Below are 24,597 nucleotides of genomic sequence, written 5' to 3'. Positions count from 1 at the left end.
GCGCCCCCTCGCGCTGTAGCGCGCGCCTCGGGACTGGCGACTGAAGCGCCCGCCGCGGCGGGTCCTCTCCACCCCCTCCTCCTTTTCGTTCCTGCTCCCCTCCTTTTCTCCCCTCGCTCCCAACTCCTCCCACCCTGCCTCTCCCTCCCGCCCGCCTTTCCTCCCTTCCTCCAGCTCCCTCGGTCTCCTCCTCCCCTCCCTCACCCGCGCGCCGGGTCGGGAGCTAGTTGGAGTGCAGAGACTGCGGCCAGAACCCAGCTCCGCGGAGCCAGGCAGGTCGGCCGCGCGTCCAGCGGCTGTTTGAGGAGCCCGACCGTGGCCGGCGGGGGCCCGGGTCGGGACTGCACCGGAGCGCCGATCCCAGAGCCGGGGGCCCTTCAGGCGCCGCCGCCCCGTTCCCAGACCTCCTGGCTCGCCTCTGCCGCTCCGGGAGCTGGGAGCCGCCGGGAACAGGGCACCTGCGCCCGCAGCCCGGAGGTGAGTCCAGGGAGCCTCGGGCGCTTCCCCCGCGCAGGCTGGGGCTGCAAGTTGCAAACTTCAGCAACTCGGTGGGGAGAGGGTTGAGAGAGGGGTAGGGACCCGGGGACATTGGCAAGTTGGAACCAGGTGACGGAGGCTGCAGGCGGGGGGAGAGGGGGTTCTTGGACTCTGGAGCCGCCCGCTGACACCTCGGCTAGGACGCCCTCCGCCCTGTCCCTTTCCCTCTGCCCGGTCGCTCTGGGCTCGGTTGTACTGGGTCCTAGACCGGCCGCGGCCAGCGCGACTGGGCTGCAGCCGCGATGGGGACCAGGGGCCTGCGCATGCAGGAGGGGACGGTCGAATGAATGGCTGTGCGAGAGCGGGGCGGAGGCTCTGACATCCGCGCGGAGATGGAGGCTCCGGGAGGGCGGACGAGTAAATCCAGCGTTGGGAGAGTGCGGGCGGGCGAGGCGCGTGGGAACGAGTGGCCCGCGCAGAGTGTGAAATCTCGCTTGGAGACGTCCATTGCCCCCTACAGAGCCCCCACCCTGATTCTTCCCGGGCCCCCTGCCCTAGCAGGGCCTTGCGCAGCCCGAAGTGCCCAGACGCAGCGGCCCGGGAGCCCCGCGTTCCCGCCTGGGCCGGTGGAGAGGGTGCGGCGGCGGGAACCCGGACGCGAACGGTGATTGTCCGATTTATTTTTCTCATGGTAATTTGTCTTTGTGGTCGGAGCTACCCATTCACTTTCCGCTCACGTCGTGCGGGACATCCAGCGCGGGGGGAGGGAGCGGGGGGCGCGCGGGCACAGGGAGGGATGGAGACCCGAGAGGCGATCCGCGACCGGAGCCGGGCGGGTGCCCAGAGGGAAGTGGGCGCTGGACCCGCCGAGGCTGAGGCGACCGGGCCGAGTGGAACCTCGGGCTGGCGGCAGAGGAAGGATGGAGTCGGTTTCTTCGCCTGCCGCAAACTTTAAACTACGCGGAGGAGCCACCTGAAGCGCCTCCCCAACCCCCGCCGCCCAGTCCTCGGGTCGCACCGCCGGCCTTGCCGCGCCGGGCTGCAGTGGGCCCCGAGTTTGGAGAGGTAACCGCCGCACGCTGCGATCCTCCCCTGGATTTCCGCCGTGGCACCGAGAGCGGCGGGAGCAGGGAGCCGCTGCCTGCCCTCGGGACCCGCTCCTTCCCAGCCCTGTGGCACCGCCACAACTGGGATAACGGCTGGAAGCTTGCCTGTGTGTAGACCCCAGCACGACCCCACCTTTCCTCGACCCACCATAGCTTCCTTCAGCCCCCAGAAAATACAATTTTCTTCCGCATTTCTCAGCCCCCCGATGCCGCCCCTGTCCCCACTTGGGCCTCATTCTGCTCCCCAGGCAGAGGCTCCTCTCTCCAGCGCCTTCCAGGCCCTCTTCCCAGGCCCTCCTCCCAGGCCCCCTCACCCCCACTTTCCCTCATCTTTCCTGCTGTGCCCTTACACTCCTCCTCACTTATCTCACCCCACCCCCACCCCTTTTCTTCTTGACATTCAAAAGTGGACTCTGGCCTTTTCTGAACCGGGATAGGTGACCTTGGTGAAGGGGCAGAGGGGAACATGAGCTTGAGAACTGGACCTCACTAGGAAAAGGGGCCAAATTAAGAAGCAGCTTGGGAAAAGCCCGCAGTACCCTGCCCCAAATCTAGATTCCCAACCAAGAAGAAAGGGAGAAGGAAGGCAGATAAAATATCAAAGAGAGAAGGAGCTGGCCGCTCTGTCACAAAGGGCTGAAGAACCAGCAGGAAGAGCCGTTTTGGGAGACAGCTCAGGAAGAAGGGTTGCCTCTGGTTGTACCAGGCTGGGAAAAAGGTGTGTGTTGGGGGAGGGGGAAGGGAGTGGGCAACTCCTTTCTGTGAATCAACAGCTACTACCACCAGTCTGGGAGGGGATGGCAGATCTTCCATCCCTGCCCTCTGTCCAGGGAGTCTTACCAGAGACTTCCTCCTCCAGAACTGAAAACAGCTATCATTACCATCACCGTAGACATTCTTAAGCTCCTAGAGTGTGCAGTGTACCAGTCTAGGTGCTGGCAGCTACTGCACTGAGCCAATGCCCTGAGAGGCTGCTAACTTCACCAGGTGGTGGGGGCAGGGGAGGGAGAACATGAACAGAAAAATGCACAGGCAGTCCAAGGCAGCAAGGGCTTGGTGCCAAACGACGACCCAGTGCTTAGGAGGGGACCAGAAAGCCTGATGACTCAGGTTGGACTGAGAGCTGGGCTTGTTGACTCTGACCCCTTCCTTCTCCACCAGTTGTGTGCGTAGGGAGGGCAGGGCAGGACAAGGGATGGACAGGAGGGGCTCCCTTTCCACTTGTCCTAGAACAGGGCCCGGAGGGCAGAGAAGCTGAGAGGTCCAGCCTGGCTTGGTGGATTGCCTCTCCCAATTGGGATGGGAGAGATCACAAAAGCCTTTTTGTCTTGGGGTGCCTTTCCTGGCTTGCTCGAAAGTTCCTCTGTTCGTTACTTCTCATTGAGGTTTAAAGCTGCAGGAGGGCTTGGAGATTGTCGTGTCAGGGGAGTCCCAAACTCAAATGCCTACAGCGGGCAGACAGGTAACAACATGCTGATCAAGCAGTTAGAGTGGCGGGGCTTGGGAACAGCTGGGTATTCAAAGTCAAACTGGCGAAATAACAGTGGTCCAAACAAAGCCAATGAGCAGCCCTTGAGCAGGTGACCCCTATATCTACAGATTCAGCTATTATGGTTCTAAGAAGTGATCTCATCTCTGTGTGCACGTGTTCCCATGTTTCCTTGTACTTTGGGAATTCATTGGAACACCCCACAGCCTGGTCCTTCCTCTGACCTGGTGGACCCCCAGCTCACGCTCACTCTCAGGCCCACTAGGGTTCTTCTGTGAGATGATGAGTTCCTTGAGGACAGGGAGCCATCTTGTCTTATACAAATCTAGCACTTCATACCCATTGCTGTGAGAGTTCAGATGCAGAGTCAGGACTAGAACTCAGGTCTCTTGCTCTTCCCCTCCCACCTCCACCCTGGAACCCTTGGGTTTAAATACATTTTTTCTTTTAGGAGAAAGAAAAAAAAATCCAACCATGACTTTTTGCTGTTCCTAATAGAGTAAAGCTTTACGCAGGGGTTGGAAGAGAAAAGACTGGGAGCTCATGTAAGATGTTTGGGGATCTCAAGGAATATCCAGAACTCCCTGAGTCCCAAGTATGGGTCTAACAAAGGGAAAGAGGAGCCCCAGCAGGGGGCAGAGGGATAGCAGACATTTATGGAGGAGCAGCCTGACAAGGCTGAAGATTGGTGGGTGGGGTGTGCGCACTTGGGAAGAAGATGCTGTCGGTTCATGTGATTTTGAACTTGGATCAGATCACTCCTGTCCATAGTCTTGGTGACCCTGCTACATGCCACAGGGAAGGCCAACGAGATGGCATCTCAGATCACTATAATCAAGCAATTCATTACCTTGATGGAGGACTGAGGTGATAGAATGGGCACAGAGGGCAAAGGACAAGACTCCTGATTAGAAGTGCTTGTTATCTTATCATGCTGCCTCCAAGGACCCCAGGCCGAGCTCTGCTGCTACCTCAGTTGTCAAACGTTCCACGTGGTCCTCAGATGTTGGCTTTTCTGTTGCCTGGGAATGAGGAAAATGAGATCAACAGTGGCAGTAAAGTCAGGTATCTGTCATTTACTGAGCACCTACTATGTGCCGGGCACTGTGCTAGAAACTATGGATACGACAGTAGATGAGTTTTGTCTCTGACATCCCTGAGTGGAGGTGAACCAGCATGCTGAGATAACACAGTTACTAGAATTGCCTCCACTTCTACGATGGCATTTCCTCTGGCGTTTTCCCCTGAGGGTTTGTCTGGGCCATCTGACAGCTAATGTGGACTTGTCCAAAGGACTTGGGGGGAAGGCTGAGGGGGCTAGTTGTTCTTCTAATTCCAAGTCCCCTCTCCATGCCTCAGGTTCTCACTCATCAAGTGGGGTCGAACACCTATCTTGTAGCTGTGGTGTAGACAGAGGCTAAGCCAGGTATCGGCACCCAGGGATGAGCACCATTGGGAGGGAGTATTGGTTATTTATAGTTCGGGGTCTGAAACCTAGTGTGTTCTGGGACCATCCTTTGCCTCATTTTGTCACCTTGATTACTAGCCTGTCTTCATCAACTGATGACTTTGTACGTGTAGCGTGTGTGTTGGAAACAGTTACCTCTAATGAATCATTTTTCTTCATATTTAGATCTTTACATTGGAGTTTAGCCATCACTAAGTTGGCCTTAAATTTATGAAAAAGCTGAATGGACTTGGTCTTAAATGTATGACAAGAGGCCAAACCAAGTGTCTTGACGAATGGAGTGTTGTTGAATTGACCGAATTGAGCCTTTCTTTCACAGCAAGTGTGGACAACCCCTAAACTGTGCTGGCACTGTGCTGGCACTGTGCTGTACTTTTGGAAATTCCCTCTCCAACTTTTGGGGTATCTCTGTTTATGCCATTCTCTGTCTCCAGTGGAGGAATCTTCTCGAAGACTTTCTTTCGGAGGAAATCCCCTTACACCCGGCTTGAATGCTAGAAAGCGGCAGGGAGAAGTTCCAGCTGGGAGCGGTTTGGAAAGGGGAGGGGTGCTGAATGGTTCACGGCTCTGCCAAGTCACTTGCTTTCCCTCCTGCTTTAGTGAGCATGAGAGATAAAAAACCAGACCTTGCAGAATGTACTCTTTAATTCTGACACTACTTGGGGCCTCACCAATGAGAAATTATTGTACTTGGTAGCTTTGGAATAGGAAAAAAGAAATTTAAAAAAAAAGGTGGTTTCCTATTCAATTTGCTGCTGAGCCCAGTGGGGAAAGCCAGAGGAGGGACCGCTGGGCTTGGGAGAAGTTGACCTTGAGCACATTTCCTGACAGCTGGGCTGCTCCTGCTCCTTCTCTCACTGACTTGAAACAGGAGGCCAAGGATGTCTTCGGGCTTCTCCCTGAGCCAGTAAAGCTTGAAAGGCAGTCTGTGTGCAGAGTCGCTCCACGACACTTGCCCTCATCGATCTGATTTATGAAGGATGACTTCATCAGACTTGCACCTGGAACTTGTTGAATTTGAAGCCTTATCAGTGTTATCAGGATATCTTTGCATTTGAACCAAGAATATCTCTGCGGCCTCTTCTGTGATAGCAAGTGTTGGTACCGGAGGATGGCTGGTGACCATCTGTTCTGCCAGTCCCCTGAGGATCAAATTAGAGGAGGTAGGGTTAAGTTCCCAAAGGAAGAGGCTGGGTTGGAAACAAGGGACACTTCCCTGCTGGAGTGCTTCTGCTAAACCCAGCTGCCCTGTCTGTAAAAATAAGATGTCAGATGAACCAACCCGAAGGCTGACTGTCGAGGTCAGAAAGACCTCGAATGGTGATTACAGTCACTTCTTGGTTTTTCAGGAGTGGTTCACTCCCCTTTTTGTGGATTGTTTATGGGGGATGTTTAGTCTCAAGCCAGTTTCTAGTTCCCATTGCTAACCCACCTGATTGCCAGTCACAGCATCTTCAGAGAGTGCGTCCTGCTTTCAGCCGAACACCATTTGGAAGGTAGATCTGCTGCGTGTGTGTGTGTGAATATACTCATATACATCCTTGTAAAAACGTACATATGTTATGGTTTGATCACCCACCATTTTGGGTCATCTGCAGCTCTGTTCTTTTGCCAGGGCTGATGCGAGGCTGCCCCTAGGGAGGCAACTTCAGGGAAATGGCTGGTGGGGTAGCAATTTAGATCCATCCCTACTTGCCACCCCACTAGTCCACCTGAGCCAAAAGTCCCTCTATACTGCCCTGGCCATTGTTCTGAAGGCCCCCTAGGAACCCCATTTTAAGGAGTACAAAAGAGCTGCAGTCGGCTCTTAATTATTCAGGGATGTATGGCTCTAGTGTATAAACCACCCCACCCAGGCCTCTTCTTTCCCTTCTTTCGGTACCTTGAGTAACTCTATACCTGCAACTAGACTCTGCGGAAGATCTTATCATTTAATACAAACTTTTGTTTCCAGCAACCTGTTCCCTCTGCTTCTCTTCCTTCAAGGCACCTGGGAGAAACGAGGAGGCTTCCCAGAGGCCTCATCCACCCAAAGCAGATTACCTTTAAGGTTCGCCCATGGCTCTGTTGGCTTGAGTGTGTTTCTGCCCAAAAGCAGAAGAGTAAAACGCCACTAGCTCCAGCTTCTGCAAAGTCAGGTCCCTGTAGGCTTCCAAGGATCCTGGTTTCCTTGTCTTTTCCGTTTTGTAGACTGACTGTACTTGCAGTGTATGGAGTCAGCTGATACTCGGGTCCCATCAGGAGTCTAAGTGGAGAGCAGTGTCCTCGTGGCAAAAGCTCACAAACAGGCCAGGTCATAAGGAACATTTCTGTGAATGTCCCCCAAAGCTAAGAGTCATTTTTCTGCATCCACCAAGTGTTTTGGGGCCACCTGCTCCCTTTCAGCTTCTCCCTAGCTCCCAGAACGAGTGTCTCTTCACTTGCTGGGCTCAGTTCAGAGAGCAAGCCTCAGGTGTCCTCTGTGTGCAGGTAACAGTCACATGGTCCAGTGCAAAACTAACTCACTGGTTCCTATTAGAATCACCTGAAGAGCTTTGACAAAATATAGATGACCAGCCTCATCCTACACCTTCATGAAGTCAGAATCCCTGAGGGTGGACCTGGGCAGTGGTGTTTTTTCAGCTTCTAATAGGCAGCCATAGTTGAGAGCCACTGACCTAATCTCCTTTTCCTAGGCTCTCTGTGGCCTCATGCCAACAGCATGCAGAATCTCTGTGCCCTCAGCCCTTCCACACGGCCAGGTCCTTTCTAGGTGCCAGCTACAGCTCCTGGCATTCAGATCACAGCTGTTGTGTGTGCTCCTGTGTTCTGAATCTAATCTCTCTCAATTATAAGCTGATTGTGGGAGCTCCTTTCTAGTGTAACTTCTTTTTGGTCATTTTGTCTTAAAAAGCATTTATTAAAATAATACACATTCATTCAACATTTAAAAATTGTGATTGTATGTTCTGTGCTTTTTTTAACCAGTCTTTTTCATTTAATAACATATTGTGATAATTTCTCCATGTCTTAAGTATTCTTCTAATATGGGCTTTTTCAAAAGGTTGCCAGTTCAATTCCCAGTCAGGGCACATGCCTGGGTTGTGGGCCTGGTTCCCCATTGGGGCTCATGTGAGAGGCAACCGATCGATGTTTCTTTCACACATCATTGTTTTTCTTCCTTTCTTTCTCCCTCCCTTCCCCTCTTTCTAAAGATAAATAAATAAAATCTTTAAAAAAAAACAGATAAGATGGGCTTTCTAATGACTGCCTGGTTTTTCATCCTACGGATGTGCCATAATTTATTTAACAAATCCCCTGGAGCTTGGACATTTGGGTTGTAAATCAGTTTTTACTGTTATAAATAATGCCGCAGTGAACATCCTTGTACATAAATCTTTGTGGCTATTGATGGTTGTTTCCTCAGAACAGGTTTCTAGAAGTGGAATATTTCTGCTTCTTTTTAACATAGACCATTTAGACAATATTTGACTGACTTCTTATAACAATACATTTTAAAAAAAATTTAGAGCTGAAAAAAACAAACTTTTTCCACTAAACTCCAGGCTTCAAACTGGCTGCTTCGCCCCACCTGGCCTGAAGGTCGGAACCCTTACCTAGCCTCGTGTCTAGGCTCCATGTTTAGGTCAGCTCCACAAATTGCTGCCTCGCCCCTCAGGTGAGCTCCACATCTCTGCCGCCCCAGGCCCCCAGACTTGTTTCTTCTTTTAGCTTCCTAGCCTTTTGTTCTTTACACCTGCAGCCCCAGAACTGGCAGGACACAGTGCCCTCATGCTATTGCTCTATGTGACAGCTATTATTTATTGAGCTGCTACTATGCACCAGATGATCTGCCAAACATAGTGCATGCATGTTCTTTTAATCCTCGTGTGTCTTATGTGCACTATTATTTTTGACTCTACTTTCCACATGTGGCAACTGAAACCTTGAGAGAGAAAAACAATTTGCCCAAGGTCACATAGCTACTAAGTAGCAGAACTGGGATATAAATCCAGACTGTCTGGCTTCAGAGCCTACACACTTCAACGCTACATACACCTTTCTCTATCCTTGGCTCATGAGTCAACAAGTTGTTCACAGATGCTCCATTAGCACCTCCTGGACGTATCCCATGCCTTTCTCCGGCAGGAGGGCAGTTCTCACATGTGAATGGTGGAAGAGGGCAGATGCTATTCATCAAAGCGCCCTTTTCCTTTTCACTTCCTTGAATCTGTCCTCACCCCTTTCTCCAAGGATCCCATGCCAGAAAACATTTCTTGCCTCCCGACTGACCAGCTGCCAAGATCCCAGCATGCCTTGCAGCTGAGTAGGTCCAAGTTATGACAGATCCCTATGACAGCTTCCCCACCCAGTTGGAAGAATTTGGATGCTACTTTCCCAGTCTGGATCATAAAGCTGTCAGGGAGGCATGCTGTAGTAACGATTGGGTGGGGGGTAGGCTGCCTGAGTTTTGTTGAATGTCAAATACTGTTTAAAGTGGAGGATTGGATACATTTTTGCATTCTTGCCTCTGTAACATTGTCATTGCCCAGAAGGTAGAGAAATAGCAACCGAAAGTCCTTCTGATTTGAGTCTGACCATGACCAAGAACTAGGTGATGGTGTGACAGTACTCCGATGAAAGACACCATGTCAGCCTGGCGGTAATAACAGCCAAGGAAAGAAGTGACATGCCCAGAGACCTTCCCTGGACTGGAAAAAGTCTGACTTGGGGAAGTATGATCATATGATCAGGGATTCCTAAGGGGAAGATGGTTTGTGGCAGGTGAGATTCTGAATAATGAAGCTTCACATTTTCATGCGTGACTGGGATGAAAGTGGAGTAAGTGAGCTTACCAAATTTGTTGATGACAAGGCTGTGATGGGCAGCTCCTATAAAAGCTAGAATAAATACTCAAAACGATCTCAGCAGACTGGAATGCTGGGTTTAAACCAACAAGATGAAATTTAACAGGGCAGATGGAAAGTCACATTTAGATGGCAGAAATTAATTACTCAAGTTCATGAGGGGGTTGGAGGTAGGGCAGACTTGATTTGGCTGCAGATCCCGAGAAAAAGATCTCAGAGGTTTAATTGTGCACAGGCTTTGTAGGAGCCAACAGGGTGATGGGATTGCTCACAACACCATCTTCCATGGCACTAAGAGAAGTGCAGGGTCCATACTGGGTTCTCTCTGGTCAGTATGTTCTCGTCTCTGCACACGGATTTTAGAGGGGCCACCTCATGTGTGTTCAGTGGAGGGCACCCAGCATCAGGAAGGTGCTGGGGAACCCAGCCACAAAAGGTCTGGGGAAGGCAGTCTGTCTGTTTAGAGAGAGAAAACCCTGGAGGCCGTGGTGGCTGACTGCAGAAGGAACAGGACTTCCTGTAGAAGAGAACACAGCTCATCAGTCTGGGAGCATCAGGGGACCCCAGAGTGGAAAGTACAAGAAGCTGGATTTGTTAGCATGAGCACCTTCCCTACCAGATGGGTTTTAGTGAAGCAGCATGGGGGTCGTTCTGCTGCCTGAGAGGAGGCTGGGGCCCTCCTTCCCCAAGACAGATGATCCACCTGGCAGCGCACTTCCATCTCTGGGTGGCCCTGAGTCTGGAGGACGCCACTTTCTTTCCTGATTGCTCTAGAGCAGTGGTTTTCAAAGTAGGTTCCCTGACCAGCAGCATCAGCATTGCCAGAACCTGTTAGTTGCATTCTTGGGCTGACCCTCAGACCCCCAGACTCAGCAACTCCTGGGGTGGGGTCCAGGGGCCTGTGCTTTAACCGTCCTCCAGGCCATTCCGATGCACACTGAAGTGTGGCACTCTGCTTTACCCCACACTAGGTTGTTCTTTGCATTGCTGGATGCTTGTGGCACTTCTGCAACCTGCAGTCCTTTACTGGGGAAGCCGTGTAGAACCTTGGAAAGAGCATGGGCTCGGGGATGAGACAGACTTGGGCTCAGCTTGACTGATTTTGGGTTGTGGGTTTTGTGGAAGTACCTTTCCCTCTCTGAGCCTCCTTTTTGTACTGTAAGGTGAGGGAGGCCTAGTTTAAGGGAGGATTACACAAAGCAGCAGAACTCATGTGGATGCTCACTCTAGTATCAGGTCATCTTGGGCAGGGTCATCTCTTAGCATCAGAGTTGCCTCTCCTACAGAAGCCTCCCTTTCCAAAGCCCTTGGAGAGAGGCCTGGGTGTAGGCTCCTTCCTATCCCTTCACAGCACCCACCAGTGTGAGGGACTGTAGGCTGCATCCAGCAATGGAAATGGGGGGTTGGTTAACTCCTGGTCTGCCAGTTCCCTCCATTCCTGGACAGTGGAGAGCCAGGGCCACTCTCCTTCCCACCCCTCGTCCTCCCGGGACCCCTGTCCTTGTGAGCATGAGCAGGATCATCCCTCCAGGGGACCCAGGTCTGGCCATACTGTGACACTAGACTCACTGCTCTCCACCTGCAGTGCTATCTGCTGAAGCCATCTGTGGAAGGTCTGGAGCCAGACTGTCTCAGCGTAGCCTCTAACCTTAAATGGGTAAAAAGCCTGAGTTGCTGGTGTCAAGCCAGGTGGGGAATGTGAGTGGGCCTTCTTCGTGCCATAAGACCCGGGACTCCTCTGTACAAGTCCCTACTGAGTGGCTAGTTGGTGGAGTCCTGAGTTCCTCAGAGATAGAAAGCTCATCTCCCCACAGGGTGGCCCATTCAATTTTTGGTTAACATGTCTAATAGAAAATTCTTCTATTTCTCTGAAGTCTGTGTCTCTGCCTCTGGGCTCCATCTCCTCCCCCATGTGGCTGTTCGGGCAAATCCAGTCACTTCATGCCACAGCTTTGCAAACACAGGAGACTTAGTGTCTTCCACCTCTTCTCAACTTCCGTTAGTCCTCCTCTGACTTTCTTCCCCTCTCTGGGCATGGAGCTCTGAACAACCTGCCACATGTCTTAAATTGAGGTCGTCAGGACAAAATCTGGCCCTCCAGAGGGGGCCCAGCCAGCCCACCCTCGTCAGTCCAGGTACCACACCTGCTATTAATGCAGCCTCTATTCTGCCCTGGCTCTTTGTGGCAGCCAAGTGGCCCTTCTGACCTTAAGGAGCTTGCAGCCACCTAGTCCCCCCAGGTCTCTAACATAATGTTACTCAGTCCCTTCTTCCCCTTTTGTCTTTGTGCTCGTGTTAGTTCACTAGGGCATAACAAAGCACCACAAATGGGAGGCTTCAACAACAGAAGTACATATATTGCCTTACAGTCCTAGAGACTACAAGTCCAAGATCAAGGTGTTGGCAGGGTGGGTTCCTTCTGAAGACTAGGAGGGAGAATCTGTTCCATGCCTCTCCCCTAACTTCTGGTGGTTTCCTGGCAGTCTTTGGCATTCCTTGGTGTATAGAAGCATCATCCCAATCTCTATCTCCATGTTCACCTGCCATTCTCCCGGTGCGCCTACGTCCATGTTGCCCCTTTTATAACAACATCGGGCATATTGGATTGGGGGCACACCCTAATCCTCATTTTGTCACCCTATAGTTTAACTAATAAGATCTGCGATTACATGTTTCCAAGGAAGGTCACATTCTGAAGTACTGGAGGTTAAAAGTTGAATGTTGAATGTATGAATTTTGGTGGGGTGGACACAGTTGAATCCATAAGATGCTGTCGCTTTTTTGGTCTTATGTTTGGGGACTTTACATTTTCCGCTAATACACTTTAGCTTGTCCAAGTTCACTCCACCTCTCTAGATGATGAAGGTATTTTGGGTCCTGTCTCTGACATCCAATATATCTGCTGCTACTTCCAGCTTCAGATGCTTCCCATATATTGATCTAAGGGTTTGGTAAGATTTTGCATCTGGCGGGGGTAGGTCAGGGCCTTCCAGCACACGCACATTTCCTACCACCAGGCCTTGATCCCCTGGTAACTGATCTTGGGTACGATTGTGTGCCCAGCTCTATTACCCATTAATTCCACCATCTTCTAGCTTCCCTTTTCTAGCTTGTACACATCAGTTACAGAAAGAGCTTGTCAGATGTTTTCGAGATCAGTTACATGGGTGAAGCCCATTTCCCTCATGGGCCTGGTGACCCTGTCATGGAGATGAGTTTTGCGCGACAGGACTTTATTACTGAACACCTGCTCTCTGCCCATGATCTCGGCTGCCTTTCCTGGGTGCCCACCCCTCTTCACGCATAGTTTCTTCAGGAATTTTTCTCGTCCTCCCTCTCTGTGGTTTGCAGAAACCACCTCGGACCCCTTTCTGGGTGAGAGGAGGGTGTGGCCTGCCTGAGGCCTCCCAGCCCCTAGTGCTTGCCGGGACCCTGTTAGGGGTCCTAAGATCCCTGCAGCTGCAGCTGTTCTCAGCCTCATTTGCGTGCTCCTGGTCCCTGGGATATGCACGGTGCCAAGTGGCTTGAACTCATTCACGGCAGCTGCAGCTTTTGCCGTCCTTTCACCAGCTCTGCCTCGGGCCTCCCCTCACTCTTTCCTTTCTGTGGAATCCACACCTGATGGAGAAGACAGAACCCAAGCTGGAAACAGAGCTGTAGGCCCCTCGGAGAAGTCCCCCGAAGCTGCAGACACCATGTTAGTTACCTCTCAGCATTCCTTCCCCTTCCAGCTCCTCCCTTTCCAGATTCCTCTCATTCCTAAAATCTCTTCTTTCCTCTCTATTCTTGCTCTTTGACTTAGTGAGGGCGAGTGCCTATATGAAGCTGAGGTGTGTGTGTTGGGGGCTAGACTGGCTTTGGCAAGGGCATGAATCGAGCTAGAGCAAGGGCAGGGAGGAGTGCGAGGTGCTGAGGGCCTCGGATGCTTTGCTGAGAAGTCTGGCCTGGAAGGCAGCTGGAGCCGCACAGACCCGGGTTTGAATTCTGGCTCTACCATTTAGTTGTAGGGTGACTTTGGGCAAATTATTTCTCCTGTCTGTGGCTCTGTTTCCTCATCTGTAAAGTAGCCATAGTACCTTCAGAGAGCAGCTGTGGGAATTGAAATAAATGAGTTCTTTTTAGTAAAGCAGGTTGCCGTGAAAAGTATCTGGGGCCTTAGGATACCAAACAAACTGGTCTACAGAGTGGTGAGCTAGAGACTGACTGACGGGCAGACTGACGTGGGTGGGGGAGGGAGGGAGGCGGAGAGGGCGGCCCATGGGAAAGGCGGGGCTGTGAGGCCACACACAGGCCCAGCACATGGGGATGAGGGCTGGGACTGCAGTGAGGCTGTTGGAGTGGAGAAGAAGGAGTGAGTCTGAGAGAAATGGGGAAGGAAGAAGCCCAGGACTCTGAGCAATTTGCAGAATGGGATGGTGTCTTGTAGGGCTTTTCAAAAGTTTACTGAGAATTTATGTTATGCCAGGCCGTTTAAAAAGCTGTCTGTATTTTAGCTCATGAAAGCCCAAGAGCAGCTATGACTTTTTACCCCCATTTTACAGATGAGCTGAGTGAGACACAGAGGTACTAGGTAACTAGTAAGCCAGTCCCAGGTTTCCAATCCAGGTGGGCCAGCGGCCCTGCAGCTCTCGCCTCCTCTGACTATGTGTTTTTCCGTTCCCCCTTCCCCTTCACCCATCACATCGCCTCCAGCCTGGGCTCCATCCCCCCGGATCCTCCCACCATCTTCTCCTCATGGCTGGTGGCTCTGCCTTTCCAAAGCCAGTTCTGTCCCCTCCCTCCATCCATCTGTAGAGGGAAGAATTTAAGTTCGACTACAAGAAAAACTTCCTGAGTATGAAATGCAAGAGAAATTAAAACAGCTGATTGAAGGAGACTGGCATGACTTAGCTGGAGATGGTTGGGGTGGAGGGGAGGAGGACCAGGACTTGGGACAGGCGCTGTGGCTCCTGCCTCCTGGACCTTTGGGACCAATGCTCTGGGTGCAGGATGCGCGGTGGTGACGAGCTTCTCTGGGCCAGAGGGCTGCCACTCCCGACTAACCCGTTCCTTAAATTCCACTTCCTGCTGGGAGGGAGGATTGCTCTGAGATTGGCAACCGCACTAAATGTCTGGAGCAGTTTCCACTTCAGACACTCCTCTCCTTGAGAGCCAGCACGAGGGAGCAGGGCTCCACAAAGGCCTGGGGCCCGGTAGGACAGGGAGGGGGAGGGGTGGGAAGGGACACAGGGGAGAAGGCGCAGGTACCCCTGGGGATGGATGAATGCTCCTTCCCCAGAAATTAACTCTGGTGGAATCAGCTTCATACTCTCAATAACAATTACCACATGTGAGGACCTACTGTGCACCAGTCTCTCATTTTAGTTCTCCTGGGGGCTAAAAGGGAGAGATTATCCCCCAATTTGCACATGAAGAAAGATCTTCAGAGAGGTAAAGAAACCTTCCTAACATTGCACAACTGTATAGAGCTAGAGATGGAGGCAGGATTTGAACCCAGGGCACAGTGTGCCCAAAGCAAGTGCTCTTTCTACCTGACACTGGGCCTCTGCCAGGAGTGGCTGGCTGCCTGCAGTCTCCTGTAGATCGGGAGTGTGAGACAGAACCAGGAAATGAATTTGAGAGTGGAGGGGAGGTTGGACTCTAAGGGGCTCGAGCATTGGTATGTAGTGTTCTTCTAATGGACTGTTGTTTGGAAATGCTGTCACTGCTGGGAGGCCCAGGGCCCTGGGTTTCTCTGGGTCATTCTGGGTCCTGAAGAGGTAGTGGGGAGGCTTTTATGGGAAGCCATCCTACCTTTCCGTGACACAGCCTTGGTCTCCCCACCCCCACCCCGCACCCAGCCCTTACTGGTTCCCAGACTGCCCCTCCCCTGTGACCTCCCTGGGGCAGCACCCTCCCTGCCATGCTGAGGCCTCTAGTCACCACTCCCAGGCCTGCACCTCTGTCAGGAACCTGTGTCCTAGGCACTTTCTGAGCCTCCAGGAGGAAAGTTAACCTTGAATCATAGGCTGTGTGTGTGTGTGTATGTTGTGTATGTGTTGGGGGGGGTTGTCATTTCATGGAGGCCTGAGGCAGAGTCTGCTGCCTGTGAAGGCCTCACGTCTCATCCCGGTCTGAATTCAGATTCCCCATTCTTGGGCAAAACTCCAGATTCCATCCCCTGTTTTCTTATGTGCACAGGGTGTCTGGGTAAATCAATGTCCAGGCTGAGCCCTGATGTCCCACATCCCCCCATGTTGGACCCACATGGCCCTGAGGTTGTTCACGTGTGACGACGAGGCTGGACTGGTGTGACCATGTCTCGGACGCTCAGTGAGCCTGCCGTTCTGCTCCCTAAACTTATGCTCCTACCATCAGAGAGATGTGCATCAGAACCTCAGTGAGGCATCACTCCACACCCGTCAGAGGGGCTGCCATCAGGGTGTGAACACGTGCGGGCGAGGGTGTGGAGAAAGGGAACCCGTGTGCGCTCCTGGTGCAGCCACTGTGGAAACCAGCATGGAGGCCCCTCAATAGAACTGCCTCCTGATCCAGCAATTCCGCTTCTGGGTGTTCATCCAAAGAAACTCGAAACACCAATTCAGGAAGATATACGCACCCCTATGTTCACTGCAGCATTATTTACATCACCAAGATTTGGGAGCAGCCCAAGTGCCCATCGGTAGATGAGTGGATAAAATAGCAATGGTCCGTTTACACAATAGAATACTACTTGGCTGTAAAAAAGAAGAAAATTTTACCCTTTGTGACAGTATGGATGGATCTGGGAACATTATGCTAAGTGAAATAAGCCAGTCAGAGAGAGACAAATCCCATATGATTTCACTCACGTGTGAAATCTAATGAACAAACTGAACTAACAAGTAAAATAGATATGGACTCATGGATGGAGAGCAGGCTGACAGCTCGGAGCGGGGGCTTGGAATGGAGGGACTGAGCAAAACAGAAAAAAAGAAAGAACTCACAGACACGGACAATCATGTGATGGTTGTAGGGGGAGGAGGTGGGTGGAAGTGGAAGAGGGTGGAAGGGGAACAACTGGTAATGGAGAAAAAAAACCCTCAAAAAACTCATGCTCTCTCATCCCTAGGGGACCATCCCAAGAGTTGTTCCCTCATCTTATGAATGGGGAAACTGAGTGTCTGGTTGTTCTTAACTGGCCCCAGGTCATATTCTCTCTTACAGCTCTCTCTATTCCCTTGCAGGGGCTTATAGGGGAAGGGGCTTACTGACCACCCAGCCCCTCCTGTGCATTCACCAATGGCCTCTGGGCCTGCCCACCTGAGGGTAGACTCCCAGACAGGCCATCTGTGTGTCTGCTGTTCCTGTGCCTATCTTCAAGGGAACCCCCTGGCCTCAGTGACAGAGCCCCCTGGCAGCACCGCCCAGTTGTTCAGCCAGAATCACACCCTGTATTTGTCTTAGAGGTTTTGGGTGATGAGGTTGATGAAGGGATTTGGAGAGGCTCATGTCTCAAAAACACTGATGGAATCAACCCTGCTCACTGCAGGCCTCAGGCTGTTTTATCTGAGGGAAGGACCCATTTCATGGGTCTGATACAGACTGGTTCCCTTCACGAGACTTGAAGGCCAGTGGGTGGGATGCTGGGCTTTGGGTGGCCTGTGCTAGAATGATCCATCCTTTGAGGCATCGAATAAACCAGTCTCTCCTGTTTGGGCCAACTCTGATGGGACTGTGCCAAGATTCTGTCTGGGTGTCAGTTAAAACCTTGCAAAGTATTTACACTGTGGTTAAAAATGTTTGCGGTGAACCAGAGAACCATGGCAGCGTCTCTGTGTCAGGACCCCTGCAGCCTTAACACCCACGTGCAGGTCCACATTCAGCAGGCAAGCTGGAGGCTGGCATGCGTGCCCAGGACCAGGCAGCCGGGGGTGCTGTCTGCTTGGTCCTCTGGGCTGGAACAGCTCTCATCAAAGTGTGGCAGGTGGACCTCCATCAAGCTCACAGACTCAACCTCTTGGCCTGCACCACCAGCCTCTTCAGTTCCACCTCGGACTGACTGAATGTGCAGTAGTGACAAATATTGATTGGAACCTTCACCAGGTGCCAGGATTGTGCTGGGTGCCAGAGAGAAATAATGCTGTTCCTTCCAGGAGCTAACAGTTACGGGGTGAGGCAGGACGCCAGCTAGCGCCACTGCAGTGCTGAGCTCCGGGCCACCCCCTGCCTGCCTTGTTTGCGGGCTCAATCCCCACAACAGTCTGGGCTGCTCAGCTGCTCTCTACAGATAATGCTCCGGGCTAAATGACTGCAACAATATCGATAAAACCCCCTTTAATGGGGTACTTCACTGTTGTCAAGAACATTCACACCTTTATTTTCTTCTCCCAGAAGCCACAACTTTCCTTTACTGAATCCCATGCCAGACACCATTCTAATTGCTTTTTGTATATTACCTCATTTAATTCTTACAGCAATAACAAGCAATTCTGAGTCCGGGGCTGTTGTACCATTTTGGAGATGAAGAAATTCTCCAGAAAGAATGGGTCCTAGGCTGCACATACACTAAGAGGCAGTTTCAAAGCCTTGTTGCCGTTTGCAAAGTCCACGCTCTGTCCCATCTTAGCACAAAGCCTCTGCTGTCAGTGTGAGGGTGCTGGGGACTCCGGGGTGCCAGGCTTTTGCCCTGAGCCCTGGAGTTCCAGATTTGCCAAGGGCTTCCTGCCGCACACCCAGCGGAGTTAGTTATCGTGGGCGCTTCCGGATTCCTCCAGGGCCCTGCCTGTCCTCTCCAGACCTGTTTGGGGTTGGCCTTGAAGTCCCCCACCCAGAGGGTCCAGCAGCAGCAGCAGCCTCTCCCTTCTTTGGGTGTCTAGGGCACTCCATTCCTCATCCGTCTGGCACACTGGAGTATTTTTTAAAAAGGCAAGAACAGAACTCAGAAGGAGTTTCAGGAAGAGAGGGACAAGGTGTGTCTGGACTCCAGGTCCGCAAAACTTCTTGGTCTTCCCCAGGCTGGAGATCAAGGTTGTAGGGAAAGGAGCCCGACCTACTCCCTTCTAATTCTGGGTTGTGCTGGCATTGGGTGGGGTGGCCCCTAGGAGGATGTTCCTGCCCGCACACCTCCTGTGCCTCCCTTCGGTGGGGAGGCACAAATTCGAGCAGTGGCACGTTCCTGGGGCCCTTTCTTTTGTTGGGCCCGTTTTGAAAGGGGATGTATGATTCAACAGTTCTCCGGGGCAGGATGTTAGAATCACCTGGGGGCTTTGAAAACTACTGAAGCCCAGGCCTCAACCTCAGACAGGGACTCCATATGTCCCGGTGGAGCCTGGGCATCTGCATATTTTTAGGGCTCCCGCTGAATCTCAGGGACAGCCTGGCACCTTATTCTGCCTCTGCCCTCAGCACCTGGTGCCATCTCTATGGCTGACTGTTGCGGTCTCCCTGCTTGAGCTCCGTCTCCGAGAGCAGGGACAGAGCAACGTTTATCTTTGTATCTCTTTGCCCAGCCCGATGCCTGGCACCAAGGCCTCAGCAAACGTGTGTTGAGTTGTTAGAGAGCTAACGTCAGAAGACACCCTGGTTTCCCCTTCCAGTTCTCTCTCTCGAAGCATGGATGGGACCTGTTCTCAAAAGAAGGAGTCCGTGATTCTCTATCTCCAGGGTGGGGTGAGGAGTAAGGTCCAGAACCCCCACAGGACTTCAGGGTGTCTCGTGAGTCTCAGGGTCCTTTATGGGGAAGCCACGGAGCTGCATTCTCTTCAGTTTCTGTGTCTCAGTCTCTCACACACACAGGAATATAAATGTGAACGGAGGCAGGAAATCTGTAAATACAGGGGGAAGGTGGGGCGCGATGTGCCAGGGGCGAGGGAACACATTTCGTGCCCTCGGTGTTTCTACCTGATGTGTTCACAGGCTCCTCTCTTGTCCCATCGCACAGGGGGGCGTCGGATAATTGAAACCTGCAGAGATAACACAGACTGTTCCCTTAGCCCAGAGTCCTTCTCCTTTCAGACACCCCCACTGTGTGTTTTTCCATTGAAGGAAGCCAGAAAAGAAAGTGGCAGCCTCTGAGCCCAGGTCCCTCACACTGAGAACCCCTCCCACAGAGTGGAGATGAAGTGTGGGGGCCTTGAGAGGAGGCTGGGTGAAAACTCCCTTTCATCTCTGGCTGAAACGCTGTGCCTTGATTTCACGCCAGCCTCTCTGCCTGTAGAGCAGCGGCCCCACCCTGGCCCGCAGGCCTGCACATCTTCTGCGGCTGCACTGAAAACTGGGTGGCGTTGGTGCAGTGGGCAGCACTGGGAAGCTCGGGCTTCCTCTGCCCAGCAGCCCAGAGCCACATCAAAGGCACACCTGCGGGGGGGGGGAGCAGGGCACTGCCCCACAGGCCAGCCAGAGACACCCAGCCCTGGGCCGCAGCAGGCCCCCCCACTCCAGCTGGAGGCTCACCTCGCTCTGTGGCTCCTGAACCCAGGGCTCAGGGGTACCCTGCCCTGCTGGTGTGTATCCCACCCGTCGCTTGGATGGTCATGCCTCTCTCTAAACAGGCCCAATTTGGCCCTTCTCCAAAAACCTGCACCCAGCTTGGCTGCTCCCGCGGTTGTTTCTGCTTTTTCTCTTGGCTGTTCTTAAATGGGTGGTTTCTATCTGCGATGTCTGCGCAGCCCCTTCTCCTGTTCCTGCCTCTGTGGAGTGCCTTCAAATAATTCTTAAACAAATACCCACTGCGTGCCTACAGGTGCTGGGTGCTCTGCTGGTGCTCGGGAGGGAAAGAATCAGCAGCAGGGGAGACAGAGAAACAGTGAGCGCAGTGAATCTTACAGTGTGTGACACGGTAACAAACACGTGAGAGGATGTTGTCTCGTTTTAGCCGTCAGCATAAAAACAATCTGAATACACCCAAAGTAGAGAGAACCATACCTGGATTCCCAGGGACCCCTCGGGGCTTCAACAGTTACCGTTATTTGGCCGACCTGTTTCACCTGCTCTCCCCTCAGCTCTAGTTTACCCTGGAGTGTTTGTAAGCGAATCCAAGACGTCACGCGATTTTATCTGTGGGTACGTAAGCATGCTCCTCGACTGGTCGGGCTTATTCGTATTGTACGCGAACACTGTGCCATTGTCGAGAACAACAACAGAACGAACAATATTTCTTCTGGGACTGTTTAACCTCACCGTGTGTGACGGCCTGGCCCCACTAGGTATTGCTTGGGGGCAAGGCCGGTGGTGTTAAGAAAAAGTGCCCCAAACTCGGAAACCGGGCAAGGATGATCGCACGCCCTGGCCACATCCCACTGTCACCTAACGGGTCCACCAAAGGTTATTTCCTTCTCTAGGGGAAGGCACTTTTGCTTGACTTTCAAGTTATTATTGATTAGGGATGGACTTTATGAAGTTAGATGTTGACATATAATTGATAACAGAGCCCTTCGCCCAGTAGAGAGAGATGCAAGTGACTTCCGTCCAGCAGGAAAGAAGCTCCGACAGTTACGGTTTCACTGCCCTGTAGGACATTAACCAGTTTTGTCTCTACTTGGCAAACTTATTTCTGCATGCCCTTCCTGACTGATCATATAACCCCCCGCTCTTCAAGTTCTCTTTTGAGTAACCTTTACCACCCCTTATTAATGAGGAAAATGATGATATGAGAGCATTTTGAAAACTACACTTTGACAGTGGCCTGTGGATTTCCTTATCTTTCCTTAGATTAGTCTGCTGCTTGGCACCCACTAGATGGTTGTGGAATCGGACTCATACTTGACTTGGGATCTGTAAGGGAAGGACCAAGATTTCAGGTTGAGAAGTGCTGAGCAGATGTTACGAACTCTGGAAAGAGGGTGGAGGTGGCCAAAGCAGGGCCCCCTGGCTCTGGCCTCCTGTGCTCTAGTCTGAGAGTGAGGACAGAGGCAGGGGCTGTGAATGTGGGGCTATCAAGAGAGCTTTTGGCCACCCCAGCTCCTGGGGACACGTCCTCTGTGTGTGTGTGTGTCCAAGAGGGTATGCTGGCTTTCGTAAGGGCAAGGGTAACATTGGGGGAGGGTTCTTTTATATCTAAGAATTACCACCCTCTGGTTCTGCATGTTTTTCTGGGCAAGGAGTTCTCCTTTATATCTTACCTCAATTACTGCATTACAGTTTAGGGCCAGGGATGCAAAGGGGCGGGGGTGAGAATATCTGAAAATGCAGCTGGACTCGTGTGCAGTGAAGAGCAGCTGCCCTTTGCAACCCTAAGACGCTGCGTTTCTGTTGTGAGAATGGGGCAGCGGCGGCGGTGGTGGAGGTAGGGCATTTCCTGTGCAGAGCTGATAAGGGGGGTCCAGATGTCCTCTGGGTTCCCAGGACCAGACAGTTCAGTTCAAGAAACAAGTTCACCCTTCAAATACTCAATGGCCATCCTGGCCCGCTCAGCCTCCTGAGTGCTTGTTGCTCCAGGAAACAGGAGCATGAGGGATCAGGAGAAGGCTTTGCCCTCCAAGGCCGCACCCAAGCATCCAAATCTCCCAACAATTTCTGTGTTCATTGCAGTACTGGCCAGGGCCTTAGAGGTTTGTCAGCTGGAAGGGATGTTCCGTTCCATTTAAACATTGGATATGTTCAATATTTTATTTAAATTGGCATGGAAAAGCTTTAATAATATCCTTTCGATTTGGAGCTAGAGCAACTTTGAAAAGCTACCTGTCCAGTCAATGGGGGAGGCCCTCTGGGGAGCATCATGAGTCCCTGCAGACTGGAGGGTGGTGGAAGAGGGGAGGCATTTCTTCTACCCCTGACTCTTCAGTTTTCACCATCCCGACTTGTCAGGCGCTCGTGTCCTCCTCCAATGCCCTCTCCTCATTCTGTTCATGAACCTCCCCAGCCATTCCTCGGGAGACACTTGCCAGACCCCGGAGACACAAGATGAATGAGACACTTTTCCCAGCTGGAGAGGCTCTGAGCCCAGTGAACAGTGAGCCCCCATGAGTGAGCAGTGCTGTCGGGGTGACGAAGCACACTCGCGTTTGTTGTGGGTTTTAAGCCTCACGAGAACCAGGGAGACAAATCAAGACCATCCTTATCCCTCCCAGAAAAGGAAGCTGAGGCTCCGAGAGGTCGTGGGGATCTCCAAGGACACACAGGTGGTGCTCAGTGGAGACAGGACTGGAAGAGCCTTTTTGGTAATGGTCAAGCCTGTAATCTCTGGCCACACAGAGACTGGTAATGAAAGGTCACAGGATTTGGGAAGGTGGAATGTCAGAGGCTGAGGCTTGACATGCTAACCTCTGCAGGGCAGGGCAGTCTCCTGAGACCCAGGTCTCCCTGGCTGGAGTGTTTCAGGGGTTGGGACATTGCTCTCTCCCTTGATGGAAAAAGGTGAAAAGTATATATCATCCCCTCAGGCCAGGCACCTATTGGTCCCTCATAGTCACATGCCAGCGTCCAAGGAGTCCTGAGTCCCCTCACTCAGCCAGTTGCAGTGAGAGGGACTTGGGCTAGACAAACATGAAGAATGTCTTTAGAGAGGGAGACAGGTCAGGGTTGCGAGTCAGTTACAACGTGGAACTTGTGGAGTAGAAACCGGCAGTGGTGTCATTTAATAGGTAATAAAGAACTCCCTTCCTGGCTGGGGAGGGACTATGCTTGTCTAGCTGATAGTGCCCCCTCCACCGCCAGACCCTGATGCTGCTGGGGTGGGGTCTGGGGTGGGGGGAAGGCTTTGGGCAGGAAGAGTTTGAGTAGGGGAGCAGTTGGAGCTGAGAGGCCGACAGGCTGTGGTTCTTCAGTGAGACTTGATGAAGCATTACTTGATGCGTGGTGTGTGTCAGGAACTCTGGGACCCATTGCTGGGGTGGTGGATTTGTGCTTGTCCCCAGAGGGGTGAATGCCCAGAGCTCCCGTTTCCTGTTGGTCTTCCTGAAGGCAAGAAAGAGTACAAAGGAGATGACCTTGTGAAGCTCCAGGAGGCCCTGGCTCTTATTCAGAGGGCTTTTCCTACAGAGCATTCTGGATTCTTAGAGAGACAGTGTGAGGTTTGGTCTGGCTGATCATCAGATTTACTAGGGGAACTTTAAGGGAAGACAGAGTATGGGCCACACCTGTGAGATTCTGATTTGACAGGTCTAGGGAGGACTGGGAGTCTGAATATTCATTGTAAAGAGCAACACTTTAATGCAAATACCTACTGTGTGCTTGGCATCGCCCCTCATCTCCACCCATTTGTGGAGATGAGGGGCAATCAATCTCCACCAGCTGAGGAGCCTGGGGGACCCGCTGCACCTTAAAACCCAGCCCTCCAGAGAAGCCGGGGTGGGTCATTCGAAATTTCAAAGTTTTTTGTAACTAACATAGGATTTGTCCCTTTAAGCAACAACACTTAAAAGTTGTCAGCCACTGTGTTTGTGATTTTCTGTGAAACTTATTACATGGGTCCCTGCCTTTTTAAACAGAGTTGTGCAAGCATAAATGTAACCTTTTCTTGATGTCCCAGGGGTATGTTAGGGACCTTAATTAATGTACTGAGCTATAATTCAGGGGGGCTTACGGGACGATTTGCTTATACCACATGGCGCCCCTGAGGTTTTGAGTTGTTGTGCCTGATTTTTAGTTTTTCCAGCTGTGCTTCTTGCTGACTGATGTCCCTTCTTGCTAGACACAGGGTACCTGCCTAAAGCAAATGTCTCTTCGCTTCTAACTTCCATTTATTATGTGGGCTTGGAACGTGGATAGCTTAAGTTCTTATAACTGAGCAGGGCATCTTGTGACCGACTTCCCGTCGTTCATTTCACACCCCCTGAGCGGTGGCAATGAAGTTTGTGGTTGACCTCCAGCCTGAAGGAGCAGGCCTGGTTGGTTTAAGGGGACTCTCTTTTCCTTTGTCAGTGGTTGGGTTGTAGATGAACACCTGACACAGTCTTGACTAATGGGGTTTGAAGAGAGGTTCTCAGCTGATTTCTGGAAAGTTCTTCATCATTAGCAGTAGAGAGCCACAGGAAATTACTCTCCAAGTAAATGGAAACGGGGAGACACGCAGCCCTGATTGCTCTTGGCAACCAAATCATAACTTCCAGAACTTTCTTTGGGAAAAAGCCTACTGGGGATGGCAGAGTGGGACGCGGAATTGCAGAGGCTGGCATGGTGGAGAGATGGAAAGAACTGTGGACTGCATGTTTTGTTTTATTTTGTTTTTTAACCTCTAAACCTTCTTTCCTGTGAATAATAATAATTGTATATATTAATATTATTAATAATTGTTATTAATAAATAATAATA

General features: G+C 51.8%; 1 protein-coding gene across 1 annotated transcript in view; it reads left to right on the top strand.

Moving 5' to 3' along the window:
* The first annotated feature begins 346 nt into the window (after positions 1–346).
* SEMA5B (semaphorin 5B) overlaps positions 347–24,597 on the top strand; it is a 110,764-nt gene continuing 86,513 nt past the window's right edge. The window contains exon 1 of the mRNA XM_024578075.4: positions 347–477. The gene's annotated coding sequence lies outside the window, so the exon portion shown is untranslated. The remainder of the gene's footprint in view (positions 478–24,597) is intronic.

The sequence above is a fragment of the Desmodus rotundus genome, chromosome 2 (assembly GCF_022682495.2).
Source record: "Desmodus rotundus isolate HL8 chromosome 2, HLdesRot8A.1, whole genome shotgun sequence".
In the NCBI taxonomy this organism is placed as follows: Eukaryota; Metazoa; Chordata; class Mammalia; order Chiroptera; family Phyllostomidae; genus Desmodus; species Desmodus rotundus.
This window is presented reverse-complemented; position numbering and strand designations above follow the sequence as displayed.